We start from the raw sequence: 24,672 nt of genomic DNA on the forward strand, positions 1-24,672 counted from the left end.
TATTTGTTGATTGATTGCTATTACAAGAAACACTGTAAATAACACCCTGTGCAGATGTCTTTGTGGTCTATTCCTTTTGTTTCCTTAGAATAAACTTCTAGAAATGAAATTACTTTGTCAAATAGTGTGATCAATCTAGTCTCATCACGCAAGGAATCCTACCCTTTGGAATCATGGTGCTTGAGCTGTGGCCACTCGAGAAAAGATAAAGAAGTGATTATTGTTATAGAAGCATTGAGCCTGTCTTTCAACTAGAAACTATAGTTTGAAATTACTAATAGCCACAGCTGACAAGGGAAGTTTTTCTCTTCCCTAAAATGTTACTGTGGTAATACAGATAGAACTGTATTTAAAAAGTATTTTGTGAAGCCTATACATATATAGACTTCACAATAGTAAGTATAACTAATTGGACTGATAGATAACTGGTTGATGGAAGTGCAAATATCAAAATATCCTCACACCCTAGGTTAAAAGGGGACTAATCATGATACAGTATAAGCAGCAGTTTGTCAACAATTCATTAGTTAATTTGAAAAGCTTTTATATGTCGTTTGAACAAAGTGGTCAGATTTAGAAAGATGAAGCCCATAGTTAAATTTGAATTTCTGCTAAGCAATGTTATTTTTGGTTTGATGATGTTCCACACAGTATTAGTGTGTCTTGCATTTTATCTGGCAGACCCACTCTTCTGGCAATGCAGTATGTGATTCACATACTGCATAGATATATTATCTTCCAGTGAAACATGTTTAACTGAAGCCTGTAAAACTTAGCTTTAAAACTACATTTCTGAAGGATTTTCAGGCTCTAGAGTAAAACATTCAAGGACAACATAAGAGAATCCAGAGAAAAAGATGACAATGAGGTGAGTTTGGGGCAACTGGCCTTTGTTTCCAGTAGGTCAATGAAATATTAAAGGGAGTGCCCAAGACTAAATGAAAGGAATGGGCAAAGGAAAGACCCAGTCACTTCCCCACTTTGTTTCTAGGACATGTCTGACATGTGGAAAAATTACAATAAATATTCATGAAATCAGGTATCTGTGATGCTCATAGAATATTCTTATATTAGAAAAATATAATACTGTGTTTTCATGAGGAACTCTAGGATGACATGATGAGTCTTAAAAATTGATAGAAAATATGGACTGTAAAAACTATACCTGGATTTAAATATTTTTGCAAGAATACTTATCTTTTAATTCCATATTTCCAAAATCTTCTCAATGTGCCCTTGTTCAGGCTAAGCAATCTCCTATGAATCCCATGTTCTTTCTGTACCATCCAGGATTCAGAGTCCTTTCTTACTTATTTTAAGGTTGTACATTATGACTAAAAATAAATAACACAGCACATCTGCACTTGTTCATTTCCAGACTTTTTTCCCTAAAGATGTATTTATTTATTTGAAAGGCAAAGGTAGAGAAGAAGAGAGAGAGAGATATCTTCCATCTACTGGTTCACTCCCAAATGGTCATAATGGCTGGAAATGGGCTAATCTGAAGCCAGGAGCCAGAGGCTTCTGGGTCTCCCATGTGGATGCAGGGGATCAAGTACTTAAGCAATCTTCCACCACTTTCCTAGGTCTATTAGCAGGGAGCTGGATCAGAAGTGGAGCAGCTGGGATTCAACCCAGTGCCCATATGGGATGCCAGCATTACAAGCAGCAACATTAACCACCACACCACTATGCCAATCCCCAAATTTTGGACTTTTAAACAGAAATTTCACTGATTGGAAGCTAAAGATGTTTGTTATCCATTCCCTCATAGACTTGGCACTGTTTACCAATAAACCCAGAGTGCCCAACTTTACTGTTTAGATTGCCTGTCTACACTCAGGTACATGTATTTCGAGCTGTCACTTCCCTGTGTGATTTGATTGTACTTAAAAACAAAGCAAAGGAAATACTAGCACTGTTCACTGACGTGAAATTTAAAATAAATATATAGACCTTCAAATGCACAACAGTCCATAGTTTCCCAGTTTTATGCTGTAAATTTTCAAAACATCAAAAGCCAATAAGAATAAAATGAACAATAAGATAAAAAGAAAATACTTAGTAATACTGCTAATGACAATAATGTTAACATTTTAGTTACCAATTATTTTCTTTCAAATTGTGACTCAAGCACACAGACCCCCATAACTAGCTTAATAAGCACTCAGGAATCTAGAATCTTATGTAGAGAAGTGCTAATTTAACCCAGCTTTCATTGGACAAGAGAAAGCATGACAATCTCTAAGATTCACACTGATGTATCATAATAAAGGGGAAAGAAAGCCAAGGCTAAACAGTCTAAATGAGGAAAACTTTGCACACTGAGGTTGCAGATCATAAATTTTACAGGTGTTCTTATGGATAATCCCCACATACATAATTTATCTTTCATTTTCATTGATTTAATTTTTCAAATAGGGCAAAATGTAGTCAATAATCTTTTTGAAAGGTATTACAGAAACTATTAACCAACACTGCATGGGAGTATAACCTAGACATTCATTTCTCCAAGTTGGGACAATGAAGATATTTAACTAGCAAGTGGTTTTAATCAGGATTTCTAAAACTCAATAAAAACACTTAAGAAGAATATTTGTCTAAACTTTACTTTTTTGTTATTCAGTCAACTAGCTTAAAACCCTAAAGAAGCCAGCGCTGTGGCTCAATAGGCTAATCCTCTGCCTGCGGTGCCAGCACACCAGGTTCTTGTCCCAGTCAGGGCGCCAGATTCTGTCCCAGTTGACCCTCTTCTAGGCCAGCTCTCTGCTATGGCGCAGTAGTGCAGTGGAGGATGGCCCAAGTGCTTGGGCCCCACACCCACATGGGAGAGCACAAGGAAGCACCTGGCTTTGGATCAGCACGATGCACCAGCTGCAGTGCGCCAGCCATGGCGGCCATGGGAGGGTGAACCAACAGCAAAAGGAAGACCTTTCTCTCTGTCTCTCTGTCTCTCTCTCTCTCTCTCACCGTCCACTCTGCCTGTCAAAAAAAAAAAAAAACCTAAAGAAAAAGAGTACTTAAAACTCATGTCCACTCTCACTGTATTCCAAACTTTTCACTCTTGTTCTATATTAAAATTGCATCAAAATTTATTTTCAGGCTCCATAAATACTCAGAATGTAAGTCTACTGCCTGGATGGGAACATCAGTTGTGGCTGCCCTACATTGCAGTTGGTGAAACATGGGGAGATTTGGAAAGTACATGGAAAGAGACTTAAAAGTATGAGTTTACTTTGGTATAGTTTTTTGGCAAAAAAGACATTTTTTTAATATATGGAAAGTGTGTAAGCTAAAAATGCATTTTATGAATTCCAAATTGTTACTGCACCAAAATAAAATCATATATTTAATTTTTATTTTATGAACCTTAAAAATATTTTTATATTTGTTTATTTGAAAGAGCAGCAAAGAGAGCTGTCTTCCATCCTCTGGATTATTTACCAAATACTTGCAACAGCCAGGCCTGTGCTAGTCTAAACCCAAGACCAACAAATTCCATCTGGGACTCCCATGTGGCTGGCATCATCAAAATATTTCAGTCATCATCATCTTCTTCTTCTTCTTCTTTTTTTTCCAGATTCAGGTCAAGTTTACTTTCCAAAATTAGTTCAGGTCACACCAAGGAAGCCATGAAGGCATTACTTTGGGGAAAGGGTGCTGTGGTCCAGCGAGTTAAGCCATCATTTGGGACACCAGTATTCCATTACTGGAGTGCCTGGAGGACACCTCTTCTGCTCTTCCAGCTTTCAGTCAATGCACATGGACAAGTTAGGAGATGGAACCCCCTCTCATCAGCTAGGTTCCCAAGTTGAAGTGGAACTGCTCTCTATACAGCACTTCAAGGCCATCTGGGTAGCTGTATACTTGGTCAGAAAGTTCGCCGTGAGATAACGGCCCAAGAGTCGGGTAAAGCGTCTTCTCTTTCTTGGCAGAATTTTTAAAGAGGGATGTGGTAACCTTGAGCAGAAAGACCCAAGGCGGCCTGGGCCATAAGCTGCAGGAACGACGTCAGGGAAAAAGCGAGGCACCGACACCAGCTGTGCAGCAGTGTCGGCGGCAGGCAGAGAGAAATGGAGCACCGTGGGCAGAAGAAGAAAGGCGTGGGCCTGGTTAGGAAGAGCGCCCAGCGAGAAAGATGAGAAGAGGCAGAGAAGGAAAAGATCAGAGAGAAAAAAGGGAAACACGATGACCATGAGGGGAGGCCGAGTATGGTCATCATCTGCCTCCCACTAGAATTGGTATGAAAATGGAGGAGAAGCAGAGGTGGGACTTATCCCCAGCACTCTGCGGTTGTATGTGACATCCCAAATGGTGTGTTAATCTGTTGCATGTCAAATCAGCTACTCTTCAAATGGTTTGTAGAACATGCATACTTTGATGTTACCATGTCTCTGATATTCCAGATGTGACTTATTACCCACACAGGACCTCCTTTCCCCTGTCCAGCAAAGAATATCATGAATGAGTACCTTGAAAAGAAAGGTTAGCAAAGACAAAACAACTCTTGAAACGTGATGATTAATAAGGAAACTAATTTCAGAGGATTAAAACAAAAAGATTTTTCTATGCAGGGTCAAATATTTGGTAAAATTTTTATTTAGTAGATAGAAATAGTGTGAAAGCAGATGATTCCATTAAATAATAGTAAAAAAAAATAGTGTTCAGCAATGTCATGATTTCTAGGATGGGAAAATTTGCTCTCAAACCCCAAGCATGAAGCAATCAATTTCATGAGACTTTGATATAAAAACTGAGTAAGAATTTTAAAGAAAATAGTGTGCTCTAGTTTAAAGACCACATTGAAGGAAATATTTCTTACTATCATTTTTCCACTGTGCTAAGGGCATTTCCATTAATTTGAGATGAAGTATCATGACCAGGAGAGAAGTAATAAAAAGATGGCTTGTGTCTGTCATGAAAATGACTTGTAACAAGATACTCTTTGGAGCCAAAGTGCCACAAGGCCCACTGAGTCTTTGAAGGCATTATTTTATTAATAAACCATGAGTCCCTGCCTGAATTTTTAGTTTATTTCCCATGAAGGAAAACCTGATGAGGCTGGGGCCATAGTAGAATATGTGGAGGGTGGTATCAAGATCATTATTTCAAAGTGGTTTTTCTATGTCAGTAAATAGATCCTCAAAGGGACTAAATATGTATATGGCCAATACACATAACCACAATTCTTTTTTTTTTTTTAAGTAAGAAGTATCCAAGATCCAAAATTCCCAAGAAAAGTGAAGTCTTCATCCTGAGGAGAAATTTGGTGGGATGCCTTTAAGAGAAAAGCTGAAATCAGCTAAGATGTGTTAAAGAGTAGCAGGTTTTCTGTAAGGTTCATTGATGCTGGTGGGGCCTAGGAAGAAGTAACTCACAAAAGTCATAAGCACATACACTTGTTTCTGAGCAGAGATCTACAATGAGGAAGCTCCACTGGGAGGAGAATCCAATGTGAATGTTGGCAAAACTAAAATCAAGGTAAAGAGAAAGTTCTAACCTATGATGAAAAAATAGCAGAAAGGAAGCTTCCAGAAAATAGAGAAAAGCCATGTTTTAGTACAATTCATAAGCTCATACGAAACTTTAAAATATGATGCCAGAAGATTCTTCCCTGCCTGTCTCCTAACAACCTACACAGAAGCCTCCCCATAAAACAGCATAGAGCATTGTGCTCCAACATGAACATGGAATAGGCACAGTTGCAATTCACACACAGAGCAACAGAGAATAAAAAAGCAAAGTGAAGACACATGAAAGACATTATTACTAAACAACAAAAATATATATATAGCATTAAAATGATCTGACATAAATATTATATTGAAAAAGAACAATTTTTTTCAGAATCAGAACAATTCAAGTATGAATAATAATTGGATTACTATGTAAATACCCAAAAGAAAAAGAATTAGAATTCAGTAAAAATGAATTAGAGAAGAAAAAATTAAATTAAATTAAACAGGTAATACAAGAGTGGTACATAAAGGAAGGTAATATAAGAATGAACATAAATCAAACAGATTTGAGAGGAAACTAAGAATGTACAGAGTTAGACAAGATTATTCAGCAATGGTGACAACACAGAAGCAAGCTGAAGCAATGGAATAGAATACATGTTCAAAATCTAGAAATAAAACACTCTGTAAATGCAAAATATGCTTGTACAGTGTAATGTTTTTAATAAAATCACCCCATAACATTAAAAACTTATACTAGCCACTGATGAGGAAAATGCATGGGAACGAGGGTTTTCACATTATCTGAAACTACAGAAAGAAAAATTTGAAAACATAAAGCATCTCTCACACAGATGTACTAAATGAGAATCTTTTTTTAAAATTCCACTTGAAAAAGGCATTTACAAATTTTATTTTTTTCTGTAAAATAATAGCCATGTCTTTAATGTGGTTTAAAGGACACAAATATACACCTACCAGTAAAAGAGCATGGGAAACTCAAAGCATATACTAGAAAATATCTCTGGGAAAATGGCAGGGCAAAGTCACTATGTATCAATAGTCACATTAAATGTGAATGGCCTGAACTGTCCAGTTAAAAGACACAGACTGGCTGACTGGCTTAAGGAACAACACCCAACTATTTGTTGCCTACAAGAAACACATCTCTCTAACAAAGATGCATGCAGTCTGAAAGTGAAAGGTTGGAAAAATATATTTCATGCCAACAGAAACCAAAAAAAAGCAGGTGTAGCCATATTAATATCAGACAAAATAAAATTTAATACAAAAACTATTAAGAGACACAAAGAGGGACACTATATAATGATTAAGGGTTCAATTCAACAGGAAGATGTAACTATTATAAATGTATATGTACCTAATTACAGGGCACCGGTCTATTTAAAAGACATGTTAAGGGACTTAAAGGGAGACTTAGATTCCAATACAATATTACTGGGGGACTTCAATACTCAAATCACAGAAATAGATAGATCATCCAGACAGAAGATCAACAAGGAAACAGCAGATTTAATCGACACTATTGCCCAAATGGATCTAACAGATATCTACAGAACTTTCAATCCTACATCGAAAGACTTCACATTCTTCTCAGCAGTGCATGGAACCTTCTCTAGGATTGATCACATACTAGGCCATAAAGCAAGTCTCAGCAAATTCAAAAGAATTAGAATCATACCATGCAGCTTCTCACACCACAGTGGAATGAAGCTGGAAATTAGCAACTCAGGAAACCCCAGAAAGTATGCAAACACATGGAGACTGAACAACATGCTCCTGAATGAACACTGGGTCATTCAAGAAATCAAAAGAGAAATCAGAAACTTTCTGGAAGTAAATGAGGATAACAACACAACATATCAAAACTATGGGATACGGCAAAAGCAGTATTGAGAGGCAAGTTTATAGCAATAGGGGCCTTTATCAAGAAATTGGAAAGGCACCAAATAAATGAGCTTTCAGCACATCTCAATGACCTAGAAAAACTGCAGCAAACCAGACCCAAATCTAGTAGGAGAAGAGAAATAATTAAAATCAGAGAAGAAATTAACAGGATTGAATCCAAAAAAACATTACAAAAAATCAGCCAAGTGAAGAGCTGGTTTTTTGAAAAAATAAACAAAATTGATACCCCATTGGCCCAGCTAACTAAAAAAAGAAGAGAAAAGACCCAAATCAATAAAATCAGAGATGAAAAAGGAAACATAACAACAGACACTACAGAAATAAAAAGAATCATCAGAAATTACTACAAGGACTTGTATGCCAGCAAACAAGAAAATCTATCAGAAATGGATAGATTCCTGGACACATGCAATCTACCTAAATTGAACCATGAAGACATAGAAAACCTAAATAGACCCATAACTGAAACAGAAATTGAAACAGTAATAAAGGCCCTCCCAACAAAGAAAAGCCCAGGACCAGATGGATTCACTGCTGAATTCTACCAGACATTTAAAGAAGAACTAATTCCATTTCTTCTTAAACTATTCAGAACAATCGAAAAAGATGGAATCCTCCCAAATTCTTTCTATGAAGCCAGCATCACCTTACTCCCTAAGCCAGAGAAAGATGCAGCACTGAAAGAAAATTATAGACCAATATCCCTGATGAACATAGATGCAAAAATCCTCAATAAAATTCTCGCCAATAGAATACAACAACACATCAGAAAAATCATCCACCCAGACCAAGTGGGATTTATCCCTTGTATGCAGGGATGGTTCAACATTTGCAAATCAATCAATGTGATTCACCACATTAACAGACTGCAGAAGAAAAACCATATGATTATCTCAATAGATGCAGAGAAAGCATTCGATAAGATTCAACACCCTTTCATGATGAAAACTCTAAGCAAATTGGGTATAGAAGAAACATTCCTCAATATAATCAAAGCAATTTATGAAAAGCCCACAGCCAGCATCCTATTGAATGGGGAAAAGTTGGAAGCATTTCCACTGAGATCTGGCACCAGACAGGGATGCCCACTCTCACCACTTCTATTTAACATAGTTCTGGAAGTTTTAGCCAGAGCCATCAGACAAGAAAAAGAAATCAAAGGAATACAAATTGAGAAGGAAGAAGTCAAACTATCCCTCTTTGCAGACGATATGATTCTGTACTTAGAGGATCCAAAGAACTCTACTAAGAGACTATTGGAACTCATAGAGGAGTTTGGCAAAGTGGCAGGATATAAAATCAGTGCACAAAAATCAACAGCCTTTGTATACGCAGGCAATGCCATGGCTGAGAAAGAACTGCTAAGATCAATCCCATTCACAATAGCTACAAAAACAATCAAATACCTTGGAATAAACTTAACCAAGGACGTTCAAGATCTCTACGATGAGAATTACAAAACCTTAAAGAAAGAAATAGAAGAGGATACCAAAAAATGGAAAAATCTTCCATGCTCATGGATTGGAAGAATCAATATCATCAAAATGTCCATTCTCCCAAAAGCAATTTATAGATTCAATGCAATCCCAATCAAGATATCAAAGACATTCTTCTCAGATCTAGAAAAAATGATGCTGAAATTCATATGGAGGCACAAGAGACCTCGAATAGCTAAAGCAATCTTGTACAACAAAAACAAAGCCAGAGGCATCACAATACCAGATTTCAGGACATACTACAGGGCAGTTGTAATCAAAACAGCATGGTACTGGTACAGAAACAGATGGATAGACCAATGGAACAGAATTGAAGCACCAGAAATCAACACAAACATCTACAGCCAACTTATATTTGAGCAAGGATCTAAAACCAATTCCTGGAGCAAGGACAGTCTATTCAATAAATGGTGCTGGGAAAACTGGATTTCCACCTGCAGAATCAGGAAGCAAGACCCCTACCTTACACCTTACACAAAAATCCACTGAACGTGGATTAAAGACCTAAATCTACGACCTGACACCATCAAGTTACTAGAGAACATTGGAGAAACCCTTCAAGATATTGGCACAGGCAAAGAATTTCTGGAACAGACCCAGGAGGCACAGGCAGTCAAAGCCAAAATCAACTATTGGGATTGCATCAAATTGAGAAGTTTCTGTACTGCAAAAGAAACAGTCAGGAGAGTGAAGAGACAACCGACAGAATGGGAAAAAATATTTGCAAACTATGCAACAGATAAAGGGTTAATAACCAGAATCTACAAAGAGATCAAGAAACTCCACAAAAACAAAACCAACAACCCAATTAAGAGATGGGCCAAGGACCTCAATAGACATTTTTCAAAAGAGGAAATCCAAATGGCCAACAGGCACATGAAAAAAATGTTCAAGATCACTAGCAATCAGGGAAATGCAAATCAAAACCACAATGAGGTTTCACCTCACCCCGGTTAGAATGGCTCACATACAGAAATCTACCAACAACAGATGCTGTCGAGGATCTGGGGAAAAAGGGACACTAACCCACTGTTGGTGGGAATGCAAACTGGTCAAGCCACTATGGAAGTCAGTCTGGAGATTCCTCAGAAACCTGAAGATAACCCTACCGTTCGACCCAGCCATCCCACTCCTTGGGATTTACCCAAAGGAATTTAAATTGGCAAACAAAAAAGCAGTCTGCACCCTAATGTTTATTGCAGCACAATTCACAATAGCCAAGACCTGGAACCAACCTAAATGCCCATCAACGGTAGACTGGATAAAGAAATTATGGGATATGTACTCTTTAGAATACTATACCGCAGTAAGAAACAATGAAATCCAGTCATTTGCAACAAAATGGAGGAATCTGGAACACATCATGCTGAGCGAAATAAGCTAGTCCCAAAGGGACAAGTACCATATGTTCTCCCTGATTGGTGACAACTGACTGAACACCAAAAAGGAAACCTCCTGAAGTGAAATGGACACTATGAGAAACGGTGACTGTGGGGAGCAACCCGGATTGGACTAAGTTACTGGAATTAAGACTTATTCTATGCATCTGCTCTCCCACAATATGGCGCTGGGAGAGGAGAAAACAGCTTCTACGCAGCTGCCTCTTGCCAACTTGAGTGATGACCTCCAGGAGCTGATCCTGCTCCTGATTGGAGGAGAGCAGCATACTCGGCATGTGGGCAGCCAAGTTAGGATTGGCGGAGGAGGACTCTAAAGGAGGAGAGAGACGGCATGCACCAGAAACATCTAAGGGGAACATCTACCTGAAGGAACACCTGTGCAGCCCCCGAGAGAGCCGGCCGGTGGTGTGCCGCTCCCCTGCGGAAGTGGGGAAAGTGGCCAGGGGGAACTGCCCTTCCACGGAGGTGGAAGGGTCGGAAGCCAACCCGGGAAGGACCAGCAGCCAACCCGGGAAGAACCAGCAGCAAACCCGGGAAGGGCCGAGCAGACAAAAGAACAATACAGGGTCCTGTGTCGTTCCTCCACAAAGAGGGGGAGCGACATAATGGTGCCGTGACTCGGATATGAAGCCTAGGCAGGGCTTAGTGTCATTCCTCTACGAAGAGGGGGAGTGACATAATGGTGCCATGACTCGGATATGAAGCCTAGGCAGGGCTTAGTGTCGTTCCTCCATGAAGAGGGGGAGCGACATAATGGTGCCGTGACTCGGATAGGAAACTTAGGAGGGAAGAAATGGGAAGAAGTGGAAAATACCGGAGAGAGAGACTAGCAAAGAGCCTAGGGAAAAGCCGGACAGAAAAGGTGCCGGAAGAAGCTATCGAAAACCTAGGCATAGACTCGGATACGGACTGTGGGAAAGAAGTTAGGATTTAAAGTGAAAGCAAGAAGAAACTTAGACTCAGATACGGACTATGGGGGGAAGCTGGGAGAAATCTCTAAGGTCGAAAACGAAAGTGAAAGCTAGAACAAACAGACTTGGATACGGACTGTGGGGAGAAGCCAGGAGAAATGAGGGAGGAATATTGTTGGAAGAAAACTTAGGGAAACATACCGGGTAGAGAAAAATGTTAGGGAAATTGAAGCCGCGGGGGGCAGGCCGAGGCGGAGACGTAAGCCAGTTTGGAATTCTTTAAGTCAGCCCGGGGGGCAAAAGGCGAAAATCTGGAACCAGAGGCAGTGACGTGGGCCGCCAGGTTGGAATCCGTCAGATTAGCCCAGGGAGCAAAGGACGGGAAGCCAGACCGAAAGGCGCAGATGCGTGAGCTAGGTTGAATTCGCCAGGTTAGCCCCGGGAACTTAGATTGAATACTAGTGGCGGAAATGTGAGCTGGGGCTGTGTGACTCGCGGAAGCCGCCGCGTGCAGAGAGAGCACGGGGTGTGAATAGATAGGGAACGTGGGGCTGGCGCGAGGCCGTGGTGCGGGCGCAAAGTGCGTGGAGACCGCGGAGTGTGCGCGCGAAGCCGAGCCGTGCAGAGCCGGGAGCCCGCCGTGGGGTGGGCACCGGCGGGGCGAGGCGCCGGGAAGCCGCACAGAGCCGTGAAGCTGCCGTGGGGTGAGGTGCCGAGAAGCAGCCTCGGGGCGGGCGCTGGGAAGCCGCAGGGATAAGAGAAACAGAAGTTTAGAAGTAAAATGAGAGAAATAGGAATGCTGGCAGATAGAAGTAAAATAGGAGAAATAGGAATGCCCGGAGATAGAGAAATAGAGAAAGGCCTCCCCACAACACAGCAATGAGAGAGCTTGGATTCGGTCTGCCTGATTAGGACGATAAGCACCTGCGGGTGGCTAGCAGCTTATGCACCGCAGGTCACCGAAGACAGGCATGATTTAACACCAATAAGTCTCCCCACAATACGGCAATGAGAAGGCTTGGGTTCGGTTTGCCTGATAGGACTTGTAAGCACCTGCAGGCAGTTCTAGCAGAGTAGAGCATGCGCTGCAGGGCACCAAACACAGGCACGCATCAGCGCCTAAAAACCTCCTCACAACATGGCGAAGAGAGGACCCGGATTCGGTTTGCCTGATTGATAGGACTTGCAAGCACCTGTGGGCAACTCTAGCAAGCAGAGCAGAGTGTGTGCCGGGGGACACCGAAGACAGGCGTGTATCAACACCAAAAAATAAAAAGAAAGGGGAATCTGTGGGGAGCAACCCGGACTGGACTAAGTTACTGGAATTAAGACTTATTCTATGTATCTGCTCTCCCACAATATGGCGCTGGGAGAGGAGAAAACAGCTTCTATGCAGCTGCCTCTTGCCAACTTGAGTGATGACCTCCAGGAGCTGATCCTGCTCCTGATTGGAGGAGAGCAGCGTACTCGGCGTGTGGGCAGCCGAGTTAGGATTGGCGGAGGAGGACTCTAAAGGAGGAGAGAGACGGCATGCACCAGAAACATCTAAGGGGAACATCTACCTGAAGGAACACCTGTGCAGCCCCCGAGAGAGCCGGCCGGTGGTGTGCCGCTCCCCTGCGGAAGTGGGGAAAGTGGCCAGGGGGAACTGCCCTTCCACGGAGGTGGAAGGGTCGGAAGCCAACCCGGGAAGGACCAGCAGCCAACCCGGGAAGAACCAGCAGCAAACCCGGGAAGGGCCGAGCAGACAAAAGAACAATACAGGGTCCTGTGTCGTTCCTCCACGAAGAGGGGGAGCGACATAATGGTGCCGTGACTCGGATATGAAGCCTAGGCAGGGCTTAGCATCGTTCCTCCACGAAGAGGGGGAGCGACAGGTGACTTGATCAGCATAGCCCTGACTGTTAATGAACAACTTAATACATTATCCCTCTTAGTAGTTTTTTTTGTCTGTTCTACTTAATATGACTGGTTTAATTCTGTAATTAATACACAGTTAATCTTAAGTGTTGAAATTTAACTGAAATGTGATCCCTGTTAAACATAAGAGTGGGAATAAGAGAGGGAAGAGATGTACAATTTGGGACATGCTCAGGCTGACTTGCCCCAAATGGTAGAGTTAGAAACATACCAGGGGACTCCAATTTAATCCCATCAAGGTGGCATGTACCAATGCCATCTCACTAGTCCAAGTGATCAATTTCAGTTCACAATTGATCATAATGAAAGGACTAAGAGTCAAAGGGAGCACATAAACAAGTCTAGTACCTGCTAATACTAACCAATAGAATAAATAAAGGGGAGAGTGATACAACAGGGGAAGCGAGATACTCAGCAGAGTCATAGAATGGCGGATGTCCTAAACAGCACTCTGGCCTCAGAATCAGCCCTAAAGGCATTCGGATCTGGCTGAAAAGCCCATGAGAGTATTTCAGGCATGGAAAGCCAAAACACTCTGGCAAAAAAAAAAAAAAAAAAAAAAAAAAAAAAAAAACACACAAACCCTAAATGAAAGATCTCTGTGAGTGAGATCCCAGTGGAAAGAACAGGTCTTCAAAGAAGGAGGTACCTTTCTCTGAAGGGAGGAGAGAACCTCCACTTTGAATATGACCTTGTCTAAACAAGATAAGAGTCGGAGAACTCAAGGGGCTTCCATAGCCTTGGAAACTCATGACTGGAGCATGGGGAGATTACTGAGGCCATAAACAAGAGTGTCAATTTGTAAAGTCAACAACAGGAGTCACTGTGCACTTACTCCTCATGTAGGATCTCTGTCCTTAATGTGCTGTACATTGAGATTTAATGCTATAACGAGTACTCAAACAGTATATTTCACTCTGTGTATCTATGGGGGTGCAAACTGTTGAAAGCTTTACTTAATGTATGCTAAACTGATCTTCTGTAAAAAAAAAAAAAGAAGAAGAAGAAATTATCAATTCCCAACTTGACTCTCACCGGGATTAAACATGACAATAGGTCTGATCTGATTTCATCATCATTTAAAAAATCATCTATTATTTTTCACTTTATGTTTCTGTGTGGGAGCAAACTGTTGAAATCTTTACTTAATGTATGCTAAACTGATCTTCTGTATATAAAGAGAATCAAAAATGAATCTTGATGTGCATGGAAGGGGAGAGGGAGTGGGAGAGGGGAGGGTTGCAGGTGGGAGGGACGTTATGGGGGGGAAGCCATTGTGGTCCATAAGCTGTACTTTGGAAATTTATATTCATTACATAAAAGTTAAAAAAAAAGAAAAAAAAGGACACAAATATACTAACACACTTATGAAGTATGATAAATTTTAAATGGAAAGACAGAACAAGAGAGAAATCTCTCTTCCATCTGCTAATTGACTACCCAAATGGCCACAATGGCTAGCATTTCTCCAGGTCAAAGCCAGGATTATGGAACTCCATCCAGGTCTCCCACATGGGTGGCAGGAGCTCAACCATATGGGCCATCTTCTACCTTTCTGGGAACATTACTAGGGAGTTGTATTGGAAACACATGATCTAGAACTCAAACTGACACTCAGATATGGGATACCTGCATTGCAAGCAGTGGCTTAAAACCAACCCCAGATTTTTTTTTTTTTTGGACAGGCAGAGTTGGGAGAGAGAGAGACAGAGACAGAGAGAAAGGTCTTCCTTTTCCATTGGTTCACCCCCCAAATGGCCACTATGGCCAGCACGCTGTGCCAATCCAAAGCCAGTAGCCAGGTGCTTCCTCCTGGTCTTCCATGTGGATGCAGGGCCCAAGCACTTGGGCCATCCTTTACTACCTTCCTGGGCCACAGCAAAGACCTGGACTGGAAGTGGAACAACCGGGACAGAATGTGGCACCCCAACTGGGAATAGAACCAGAGTACTGGCAACGCAGGTGGAGGATTAGCCAAGTGAGTCGTGGCACCGGCCCAACCCCAGATTATTTTGACGTTACATCTGGTCATTCAGTGTATCTTCCAGCTATGAAATTCTACAACAGAAAAATATTTATCTTTATCCAGAGCCAAACACTTATAGCACATTATTAGAAAATTGGGTATCATAATGATTAAAACTTCCGTGCCCTGAAAGCCACTCTAGAAATAATGGTATTTAGGTACAAGACCTTATTGTGTTAATTTAGGTGTAAATTTTATTCAATGACTTTCCATTTAAATGACCACTGGTGCTGAAGTAATAATCTAGGCTAAATAAATAATTCTTCTGGAAACTTGGAATTTTCAGCTGTATTTAAGGTATGCAAGTTTCATGTTTTTCATATATACAGATTATGGAACATAGTTTAACTTGATTAACACAGTAAGGTTGTCCATTATTCATGAGGCCATTTCCATGGTTTAAATCCCCAAATACAAGCCTCCTCTCTCCCATTCACAATCTTTCTGGTTTTCAATTGTCACTCTTATCCATAGTTTTCATTGAAAAATAAATGACAAAAGCAGTAGGCAGCATGAATACTTTTAAAAAATAGAAAGTCATTTAGGAAAAGTGGTTTATAAGGCAAAAACTCTAAACTTGATAGGATAATAAATTTTTATTCTATAAAAACAGTTAATCATAAGACAAATTGTCAGTAAGACAGGATGCTTGAAATGTAAATGGCCACAAAATATTGTTTGAAATGGTCAAATTTGTCTCTATGAAGTTGATTGTAATGATTACGATTATAATGGAGAATATCACAAAATCAACACATGTGAGATAAGTCAAGACTTTAAAATAATTATTTCTATATTAATAGAATACATTTTATATTCAATAAAACAAAACATAGAAACATTTTTATGGTGGTCCATAAAGAAAATGATACTCATGGATTATAGTTAAGAAAACACAACATCAAAGCACTGGCATTGTGGCACAATGGGTTAAGCTGCTATCTGTGATGCTGGTATCCTCTATGAGAACTGGTTTGGGTGCCTACTCCCTCACTTCTAATCCAGCTTCCTGCTAATGCTTCTGAGAGTGCTGCAGAGGATGGCCCAAGTACGTGGCCCCCTGCAAACCCACTGGGAAATCCAGATGTGGTTCCAGGCTCCTGGCTTCAGCCTTAGACAGCCCCAGCCATTGAGACCATTTGGGGCAATAAACCAGAAGTTGGAGGTCTCTCCTCTCCTCCCCTCCCCTCCCCTCCCCTCTGCTCCCCTCCCCTCCCCTCCCCTCTGCTCCCCTCCCCTCTCCTCACCTCTTCTCCCCTTCCCTCTCCTTCCCTCCCCTCCCCTCTCTTCTCCAAGCTTTGCTTCTTTTCTCTTATCTGCTCTGCTCTTCTCTCTCTCTCTCAGCTCTGCTTTACAAATAAAATACAACCATAACAAAAAGAAAGGAAAAGCAACATCAAACAAATGTAAAACATTTGTGGCCTTTTAAAAATATTTACTTATTTATTTGAAAGTCAGAGAGAGAGACAGAGAGAGAGAGATGATTATGTAATTGTTCACTCCCCAAAAGGTTGCAATAGGTGAGGCTGAGCCAGGCTGAACCAAGAGCCAGGAACAGAAACTTCCTCTAGGTCTCCCATATGGTTGCAGGGGCTCAAGGACACAGGCCATTCTCTGCCACTTTCCTAGCTGCATAATCAGGGAGCTGTACAGGATTGGATGGACATCCATATGGGATTCCAGCAATGTAGATAGTGACTTAACCCACTGTACTAAGCTCTGGCCCTTACTTAATTATTTTAGAGGCATGGTTGTGGGAAGAGAAAGAGACAGAGTTAGAGAGAGACGGAGAGAATCTTGCATTCTCTCACCCCCAAAAAGCTCTACATCTGTCAGACGATACTTATCTCTCTTGTTTGTGCCTGCTTGTTATTTTTCTACAGTGATTATTCTGGCTGTGCATTCCTAATTGTTATGTTACTAGTTGAACACTAGATTAAATAATAAAAAGCACTGGTTGGAGCTATCCAGCAACTCTCTCAAATGAAGATGGCTGTGCCTCAGCTCATCATTTGAAACTCCACAGCCACCAGCTGTCAGAGGCCAGCCCTCTTTGAAGTTGGCAGAAAAATCTCTCAACATCACACATCTCCAAAGAATCACAATACACTTCCCCTTACAGAGCTCCTATCCATCTGATCAGAGGCACAGACAGCCTTAAAGACAGGTGGATGACAGGAGCTAGACACCTGGAAGGGTGACTTAGCCAATAGAAGTGTCAGAGGGAAAGCTAAATAGAAAAAGTCCACGTCTCACCTCCCTGGTCCACAAAGAGGCAGCTTCTCACCCAATTGGCATTGGGTGGCCTCCAGTTAAATTGCCACTCTCACAGGATTCATCTGTCTGGTGCAGTCATTGCAGGCCCCATTGCCCAATACTGGGGTCAGTGTTGACTGCCCAAAGACCCATGATCCAAACACAGACACACCAAGTGTACATGCTCACTCACCCCCACAGGGTCATATTAAGGAATGGGAGAAATTTACACAGTCTCAGTGTGGGGGAGGCTGAATCCGGAGAGGCCTAGAGGAACTTCCTGAGCCTGCCTCAAATTTGAAAATCTGTCTTTAAGTTTCAAATCCCTGGTAGCAAACACCCCAGCCCCAGGGCGCTTCTGCCTAAGGATCATTAAGGTGGTATAATAGGAGTGGCTAAGACCCTTTTGCATCTCAACACCCCACCCCTTGCCCGCATCTGCTCATCTGCTCTATACCATCTGCTCTGTACCTCAGCTATATATACACCTCCCTTTTACAATAAAGTGAGACCCTGCTTCGACTGGGCTCCACACTATGCCTGATTGTCCCCCAGGTTTGGGGAAGGCTGAGTGGTGGGTGGCGTACTTCTCCTCCTCGGTCAAGGTAAGCTGTGGGCAGCCTGCCTAATTCTCCAGCGGTGGCGAGGAACAGTCACCGCAGTCTCAGCACACAATAGGCAGCACTAAGGGATCAACTGTCATCAGTCTCAGCAGGAGATAGGAGATCAGGGCTACACACATGGGGATGGCTGTCCCACATCAGCAGGGCATAAAAAGTGCTATTCCCACATATCTGGATCCAGAATCATCCAACTCTGCTGATGGTGCCTTCTGCCTAGAGAATGAACACCAGTTTAGTCAGACCCTGGACACACTGGTGGCTTCTAACTGCTACAGAACATGGAGGGAGAGGTGGTAGACAACAGTGGCATGATGGAGCTCTGCCAGCCCTGTTACAGTTAAGTTCCCCCTGTCAAGAGCATCCAGGGTCGGCATCCTCAAACCCTCACTACTCACAAATAATCTAAAACTGCTATTGCTGGATACTCTGATTTTTCCAAGCCATGATTGAAGGAGACATGTCTGTACCAAGTGTGCTATAGACCCAGATGAGCCACTGTTGTCACCTTTTGGACAAGGTACCAAGTCCCCATGAGCCTCCACCTCCTACCAGTCATTTTCCACCAGCACAATTTTGTAACAACTTTTAAGCCTTCTAATTTTGTGTTAGTTAGTATAATAAATCCCCACTCAAATCTCATGTAAATTGCCAAGTGCCTCATACTGTGTCAAACACTGCAATGGCCAGAACATGAGAGTACCAGACATGACAAGCCTCCTCACTAAAGATACACAATGGGCCCCTGCTCTGATCCTCCCTGCTACTATAGGTGCAGGGCAACAGAGTTCTGGTACTTGGAGAGGGGTGTAGCAGGCTAAGTGCCACCTGCCTCGGATCATAATTCTGGTCTCAGTTAACATAGACCTTGCTTGCCACTTCCAGAAACTGAGTAGCATTCATGCCTGCAAAGCCCTTGAGTTTCTGGAGCTTTTGATGAATGTCAGGGGCACTTTGAGCACAAAAGTTCTGCTGACCTTCTGTTCATTTTCTGGGGCTTCAGGGTTGAAAGGGGAATAAATCTGAATGCCTCAACTAGCCACTCATAAAAATCTCCTGGTGCCTCATTACTCTTCTGGATGACAGTTATAATTTTGGCTGTGTGGTGAGCTTTCTGGATGCCACCCAGAGACCCCTCAAGAGTATCTCTCAGTAGTGGTCTAGGAGGGCTCTTTCTTCTGGCTGGTAAACTTTCCAGTATGGAGCCTGGCTAGGAACAACCTGGGGGACCTATGTGTCAGGATGGAATGTCCAAGCTGGGTACTGTTTTTGAGTCCATTTGTGGGCCTTGAGAATTCTCCATCTCTCTTCAGCATTGAACAGGGTCGGGGGTGTTGGTGACAGTCTCTCTATGTTAGATGATGGGTTTGGAAAATGGTCTCAAATAAAATTAAAGTGCCTGCAGTTACTCCAAGGAAGAGGGTATATGATGTTTTCAATTTAAAAGGTTGGTAGTGTTGAATGCCTGATTGTAGATCATGACAGCCGCTGGCTGAACATTGCCATCTGCTTCAATGACAGGGGGTGCCCTTGTCTTTCTCAATGGTATCTGTAGGGCTAGTAGAAGGTTGTTCTGTGATGCCCAGAGACATTGATTTACTGGAAGTTGGGAGACATGGAGCCATAGGAGGTAGAATTGCTTCGGACAGATCCGGGGGTGGCTAGGTGTCCACAAGCCCTGCTAGTGGAGCATGGATACTGAAATTGGTAAGAGTGTGGCAGGACTTTGTCCTCCACTGTTTTGCCCTGGAAAATCTTTGGTGAGGGTTTTCCTAGAGTCAGAGTGAGAATGTTTTGGATCCCAGACCAAAAGAAGCCATGGACAGCCATGATTTGATCTATGGAAATTGATATGGGTATCTGAGATGTTCTGTAAGGACTCTTCAGACTATTTGATCTATGGCAACATGTTTCATTCCCTCTGAGGGCCAGCCAATACTGAAAGTGGGCCACTCAAACCAACACAAGGTTCTAAGTGTAACACAGATTGGTTTGATTCCATAATCCTCACTAAACCTGTTTTAAAATGTTTTAACATGTCTAACACAGAAAGGGATCCATCCATTATGCAACCACACTATGATTGTAGACACAGGATAAACAAGGGAGTTGTGCCTCCAATAAAGATCAGCCAGATGCCTATTTGAGCACATTCCTTATTGGAATTTAGGTGATAATTCACTGTAGCAATATCAGAATGTGACTCCAACTACCCTTGACCATATGAGGATCACCAGAGAACTTCAGTTTCAGGCCCACTCATAACTCATAGATTCTACTGGGGACAACAGATTCAAACTGCCAATGCATGCAAAAGCAGCCATACATTCAAACACCTTTCAGAGTGTAAAACATTCCCTCCCTCTAAAGGTGAGTCCCATCTTGAAACCTAAAATAAATATTTCTTGGAGAGTCTGCCATCCACCCATAGGGTCAGGCATGTCTTAGACTCTGGTGACAGGTGATTCTTATCTCATTTGGTGTTTCCAGGTCCAAATGCCCCAAGTCTCTGTGAGTCTGAATGAGCAGCAGTGGTCAGGGTGACAGCAAGCTTTTGCATAGGGAGGATTCTCTCCAAAAGTATTGGAAATGGTGTCTAGTCATCTGTCCCGCAGTGGTCACCTCTGATCTATTTGTCCCCTGTACAAATGGCACAATGGGCCAGCTCATTCAACTTCCTGGTCAGGAAACCAGATGTTACAGAAAAGAGACCAAATAAAATGAAGTCACACATGAAATATTCGGGAAAAAAGACACAGAACTTATTACATGTGCAAACTTGACTGGAATCCTGTCCCAAGTGAACCCTGATTCCCAGCTCTACTTTGTTTTTACATCATAAAATCAGGAAATTGCAGTAATAGGGTTATTCCTTGAGACACCTAAGCATATGTAGATAACCATCTCAAGCACATAGCTTAGCTGTCTGCAAAAGCAATCTCTTGTGGGAATTGCTGACATGTATTATTGAACAGTAAAACAAAACAAAAAAATCTCTAAAAAGCCACTGAGCAGTCTTTGGCCACATCCTGTCTGAGACGATAGTGGTGGGTAATGGGAGCTCCAACCCTATAACAGGAATCATACCCTATTAATGCTAACATATAGGAGTCTTGCAGAAAAAAAGAGAAACCTCTGATTGCAATTAACCTTACCAGGGTACAGCCAAAACAAAGCCTCCAGCAAGATCAGTGTTTGAGAAAGGCAGCAACTTTTACCTCGCATTGACATGAGTTCTCCCATATAAACTGAATAAGAGGATGTGTTGTGGTGATCTCCTCCACTGATAATAGTCTGAGGGAGTGTAGGTACTGGAGGTAGATTCATATAACCTAGTGGGAAAAAAAGTAAAGGAGTATGTAGGTCAGAATTTTGAAACGGATGTGATCCACGAGTTGTAGAATACGAACTGTCAATGGTGTGTCTTAGGAATATGATAAGGTATCATGTTTTGTGTCCCCATGAAGAACCCTGCTTCTCCATGAGTGATGCAGACAGTGGGTGTGGAGGTAGTGGCTAGATCTCATGGGGCAGACTAGGAACAAAGCCTACATTGGACCAAGGATTGTTTCCAGTTATGGTCCATGCTATCTCCACATTTTTGTGATGATTCCATCTCTCAGCAGTGTGTAACTAGTTAATTTGAGGCCTCACTGAGCAGGAGGGGAGATCCAACAGGCTCAGAGAGGCAGTCCAGGGTCATGAATTAGGAAGTGATGGAGCTGAGTGACATGAGTGACTTTATTGGCACTTGTGATTATAGCCAGGGTTACATGGTAAACCCACACTAACTCATTTCAGTCTTCAACATAAGCACACATGTAAAATTTTTCAAACATAATATTCATAGTTTCCATGATAAAAACACATATTTAGGTGAGAGCTTAGCAATATTGTGGAAATTGAGTTCTGAGTGAAGAAAATACAGAGGCACATGAGGACTTTCTTTGGAGAGTGGGCCAGAGAAGATGAAGGTGATTTTCATGCCCTGCAGGCTGTTGCTCCAGGAGAAGATCCCACCTCCTCTTTACCCAAATTTATAGGTGATTAGAAAGCACAGGGTACCACCTCCATGTTCTGGGTAAGGAGAAATATTTCCTGCAGAAGGGGTCATCTGATTGACAGGTAGATGGATATAGGAGCATGGAGTGTGTAAAGTGTGGCTTCCAGATCATGAACTTAAACTATCTAACTTACCCTATATCAACATCACTCGTTTGTACTACAATAATGTTGGGCAAAAATCATGGACAGACATCAAAACTAATGTACAACAAATAAATTTATAATTGATTAAGATGGCATTTCAAAAAAACTGTTGAAATAACTGTTATATCAACTGCTGCAAGTGTTGAATATTTGTCAGCAAACTTTACACATGAAAACACAGTTCATTTGTCTGGTTCCATTCATAATAATGGGAAACTAAAAAATGAAGGTAGTATAAGAGAAAGAATCTCTCAAGAATGGTTAACCAGTCTTCATGGCAATTCATCACACTTACTGAGGTATGATTCCAAAAAAACAATTCCTACAGACACTTCACAGTTTCAGAGACTTTTCTGTAAATGTAATCTTGTTTTCTGGAAATTTGCTTTACAGTAAAGGTACTCCCAATTCCATTACATTCATACGCTTATTCCTTTGTGTGAGTTATCAGTTTACCATCTAGAGGTGACTGGTCACACAAAACTTTTCTTTCTTTGCAAGTTTTCTCACTTCTGAGCCTCTTCATGTGAATAGAAGACTGACTTATCCCAGAAGGATTTTTTTCACATTCATCACATTGATTTTTCTCTTTATGAATTCTCTGAAGTCTGTTGATGTCTAATTTCTGGCTAATGGAATGCTCATACTTACAGCATTCAAAAAATATGACCTTTTGTGAATTCTATATTCATACAAGCCTGAATTCCCAGAAAATGTCTTCCACATTCATTACACTAGACAGGGATGCCCACTTTCACCATTGCTATTCAATATAGTACTGGAAGTTATAGCCAAACCCACTGGGCAAGAAGAAATTAAAGGGATAAAAATTGGGAAGGAAGAAGTCAACTATCCCTCTTCACAGATGATATGATTCTTTATTTAGGGGATCCAAAGAACTCTACTAGACTAATGGAACTCATAGAAGGGTTTGGCAAAGTAGCAGGGTATAAAATCAATGCACAAAAATCAACAACATTTATGTACACAGGCAATACCACAGCTGAGAAAGAACTGCTAAGATCAATCCCATTCACAATAGCTACAAAAACAAATACCTGGGAATAAACTTGACCAAGGATGTCAAAGATCTCTATGATGAGAATTACAAAACCTTAAAGAAATAGAAGAGGATACCAAAAAATGGAAAAATCTTCCATGCTCATGGATTGGAAGAATCAATATCATCAAAATGTCCATTCTCCCAAAAGCAATTTATAGATTCAATGCAATTCCAATCAAAATATCAATGAAATTCTTCTCAGATCTGTAAAAAAATGATGCTGAAATTCATATGGAGACACAAGAGACCTCGAATAGCTAAAGCAATCTTGTACAACAAAAACAAAGCCGGAGGCATCACAATACCAGATTTCAGGATATACTACAGGGCACTATAATCAAAACAGCATGGTACTGGTACAGAAACAAATGGATAGACCAATGGAACAGAATAGAAACACCAGAAATCAATCCAAACATCTACAACCAACTTTTAATTGATCAAGGAGTTAAAACCAATTCCTGGAGCAAGGAGAGTCTATTCAACAAATGGTTCGGGGAAAAATGGATTGCCACATGTGGAAGCATGAAGCAAGATCCCTACCTGATACTTTACACAAAAATTCAGTCAACATGGATTAAAGATCTAAATCTACAACCCAACACTATCAAATTATTAGGGAAGATTGGAGAAATGCTACAAAATATGGGCAAAGGCAAAACTTCTTGGAAAAAAAACCCAAAGACACAGTCAGTCAAAGCCAAAATTAACAATTGGGATTACATCAAATTGAGAAGTTTCTGTATTGCAAAAGAGTCAAGTAGGAAAGTGAATAGGAACCAACAGAATGGGAAAAAAATATTTGCAAACTATGCAACCAATAAATGTTTAATAACCAGAATCTACAAAGAGATTGGCCGGCACCATGGCTCACTAGGCTAATCCTCCACCTGTGGTGCCAACACTCGGGGTTCCAGTCCCGGTTGCTCCTCTTCCAGTCCAGCTCTCTGCTGTAGCCTGGGAAGGCAGTGGAGGATGGCCCAATTCCTTGGGCCCTGCACCAGCATGGGAGACCAGGAGGAAGCACCTGGCTCCTGGTTTTGGATCGGCACAGTGCGCCAGCTATAGTGACCACTTGGGAGGTGAACCAATGGAAGGAAGAACTTTCTCTTTCTCTATCTAACTCTGCCTGTCTAAAAAAAAAAAAAAAAAAAGAAGAAGAAGAAAAAATAAGAGATCAAGAAACTTCACAACAACAAAACAAACAACCCACTTAAGAGATGGGCCAAGGACCTCAATAGACATTTTTCAAAAGAGGAAATCCAAATGCCTAACAGGCACATCAAGAATTATTCAGGATCACTAGCAATAAGGGAAATGCAAATCAAATCACAATGAGGTTTCACCTCACCCCAGTTAGAATGGTTCACATTCAGAAATCTA

The 24,672-nt window shown here is 41.5% G+C and overlaps 1 pseudogene; it reads right to left on the reverse strand.

The window, feature by feature from the left end:
- The window catches only part of LOC138847838 (protein LYRIC pseudogene), a 408,551-nt pseudogene that overhangs the window by 285,162 nt on the left and 98,717 nt on the right, over positions 1 to 24,672 (reverse strand).

The sequence above is a fragment of the Oryctolagus cuniculus genome (assembly GCF_964237555.1).
Source record: "Oryctolagus cuniculus chromosome 17 unlocalized genomic scaffold, mOryCun1.1 SUPER_17_unloc_1, whole genome shotgun sequence".
Taxonomy (NCBI): Eukaryota; Metazoa; Chordata; class Mammalia; order Lagomorpha; family Leporidae; genus Oryctolagus; species Oryctolagus cuniculus.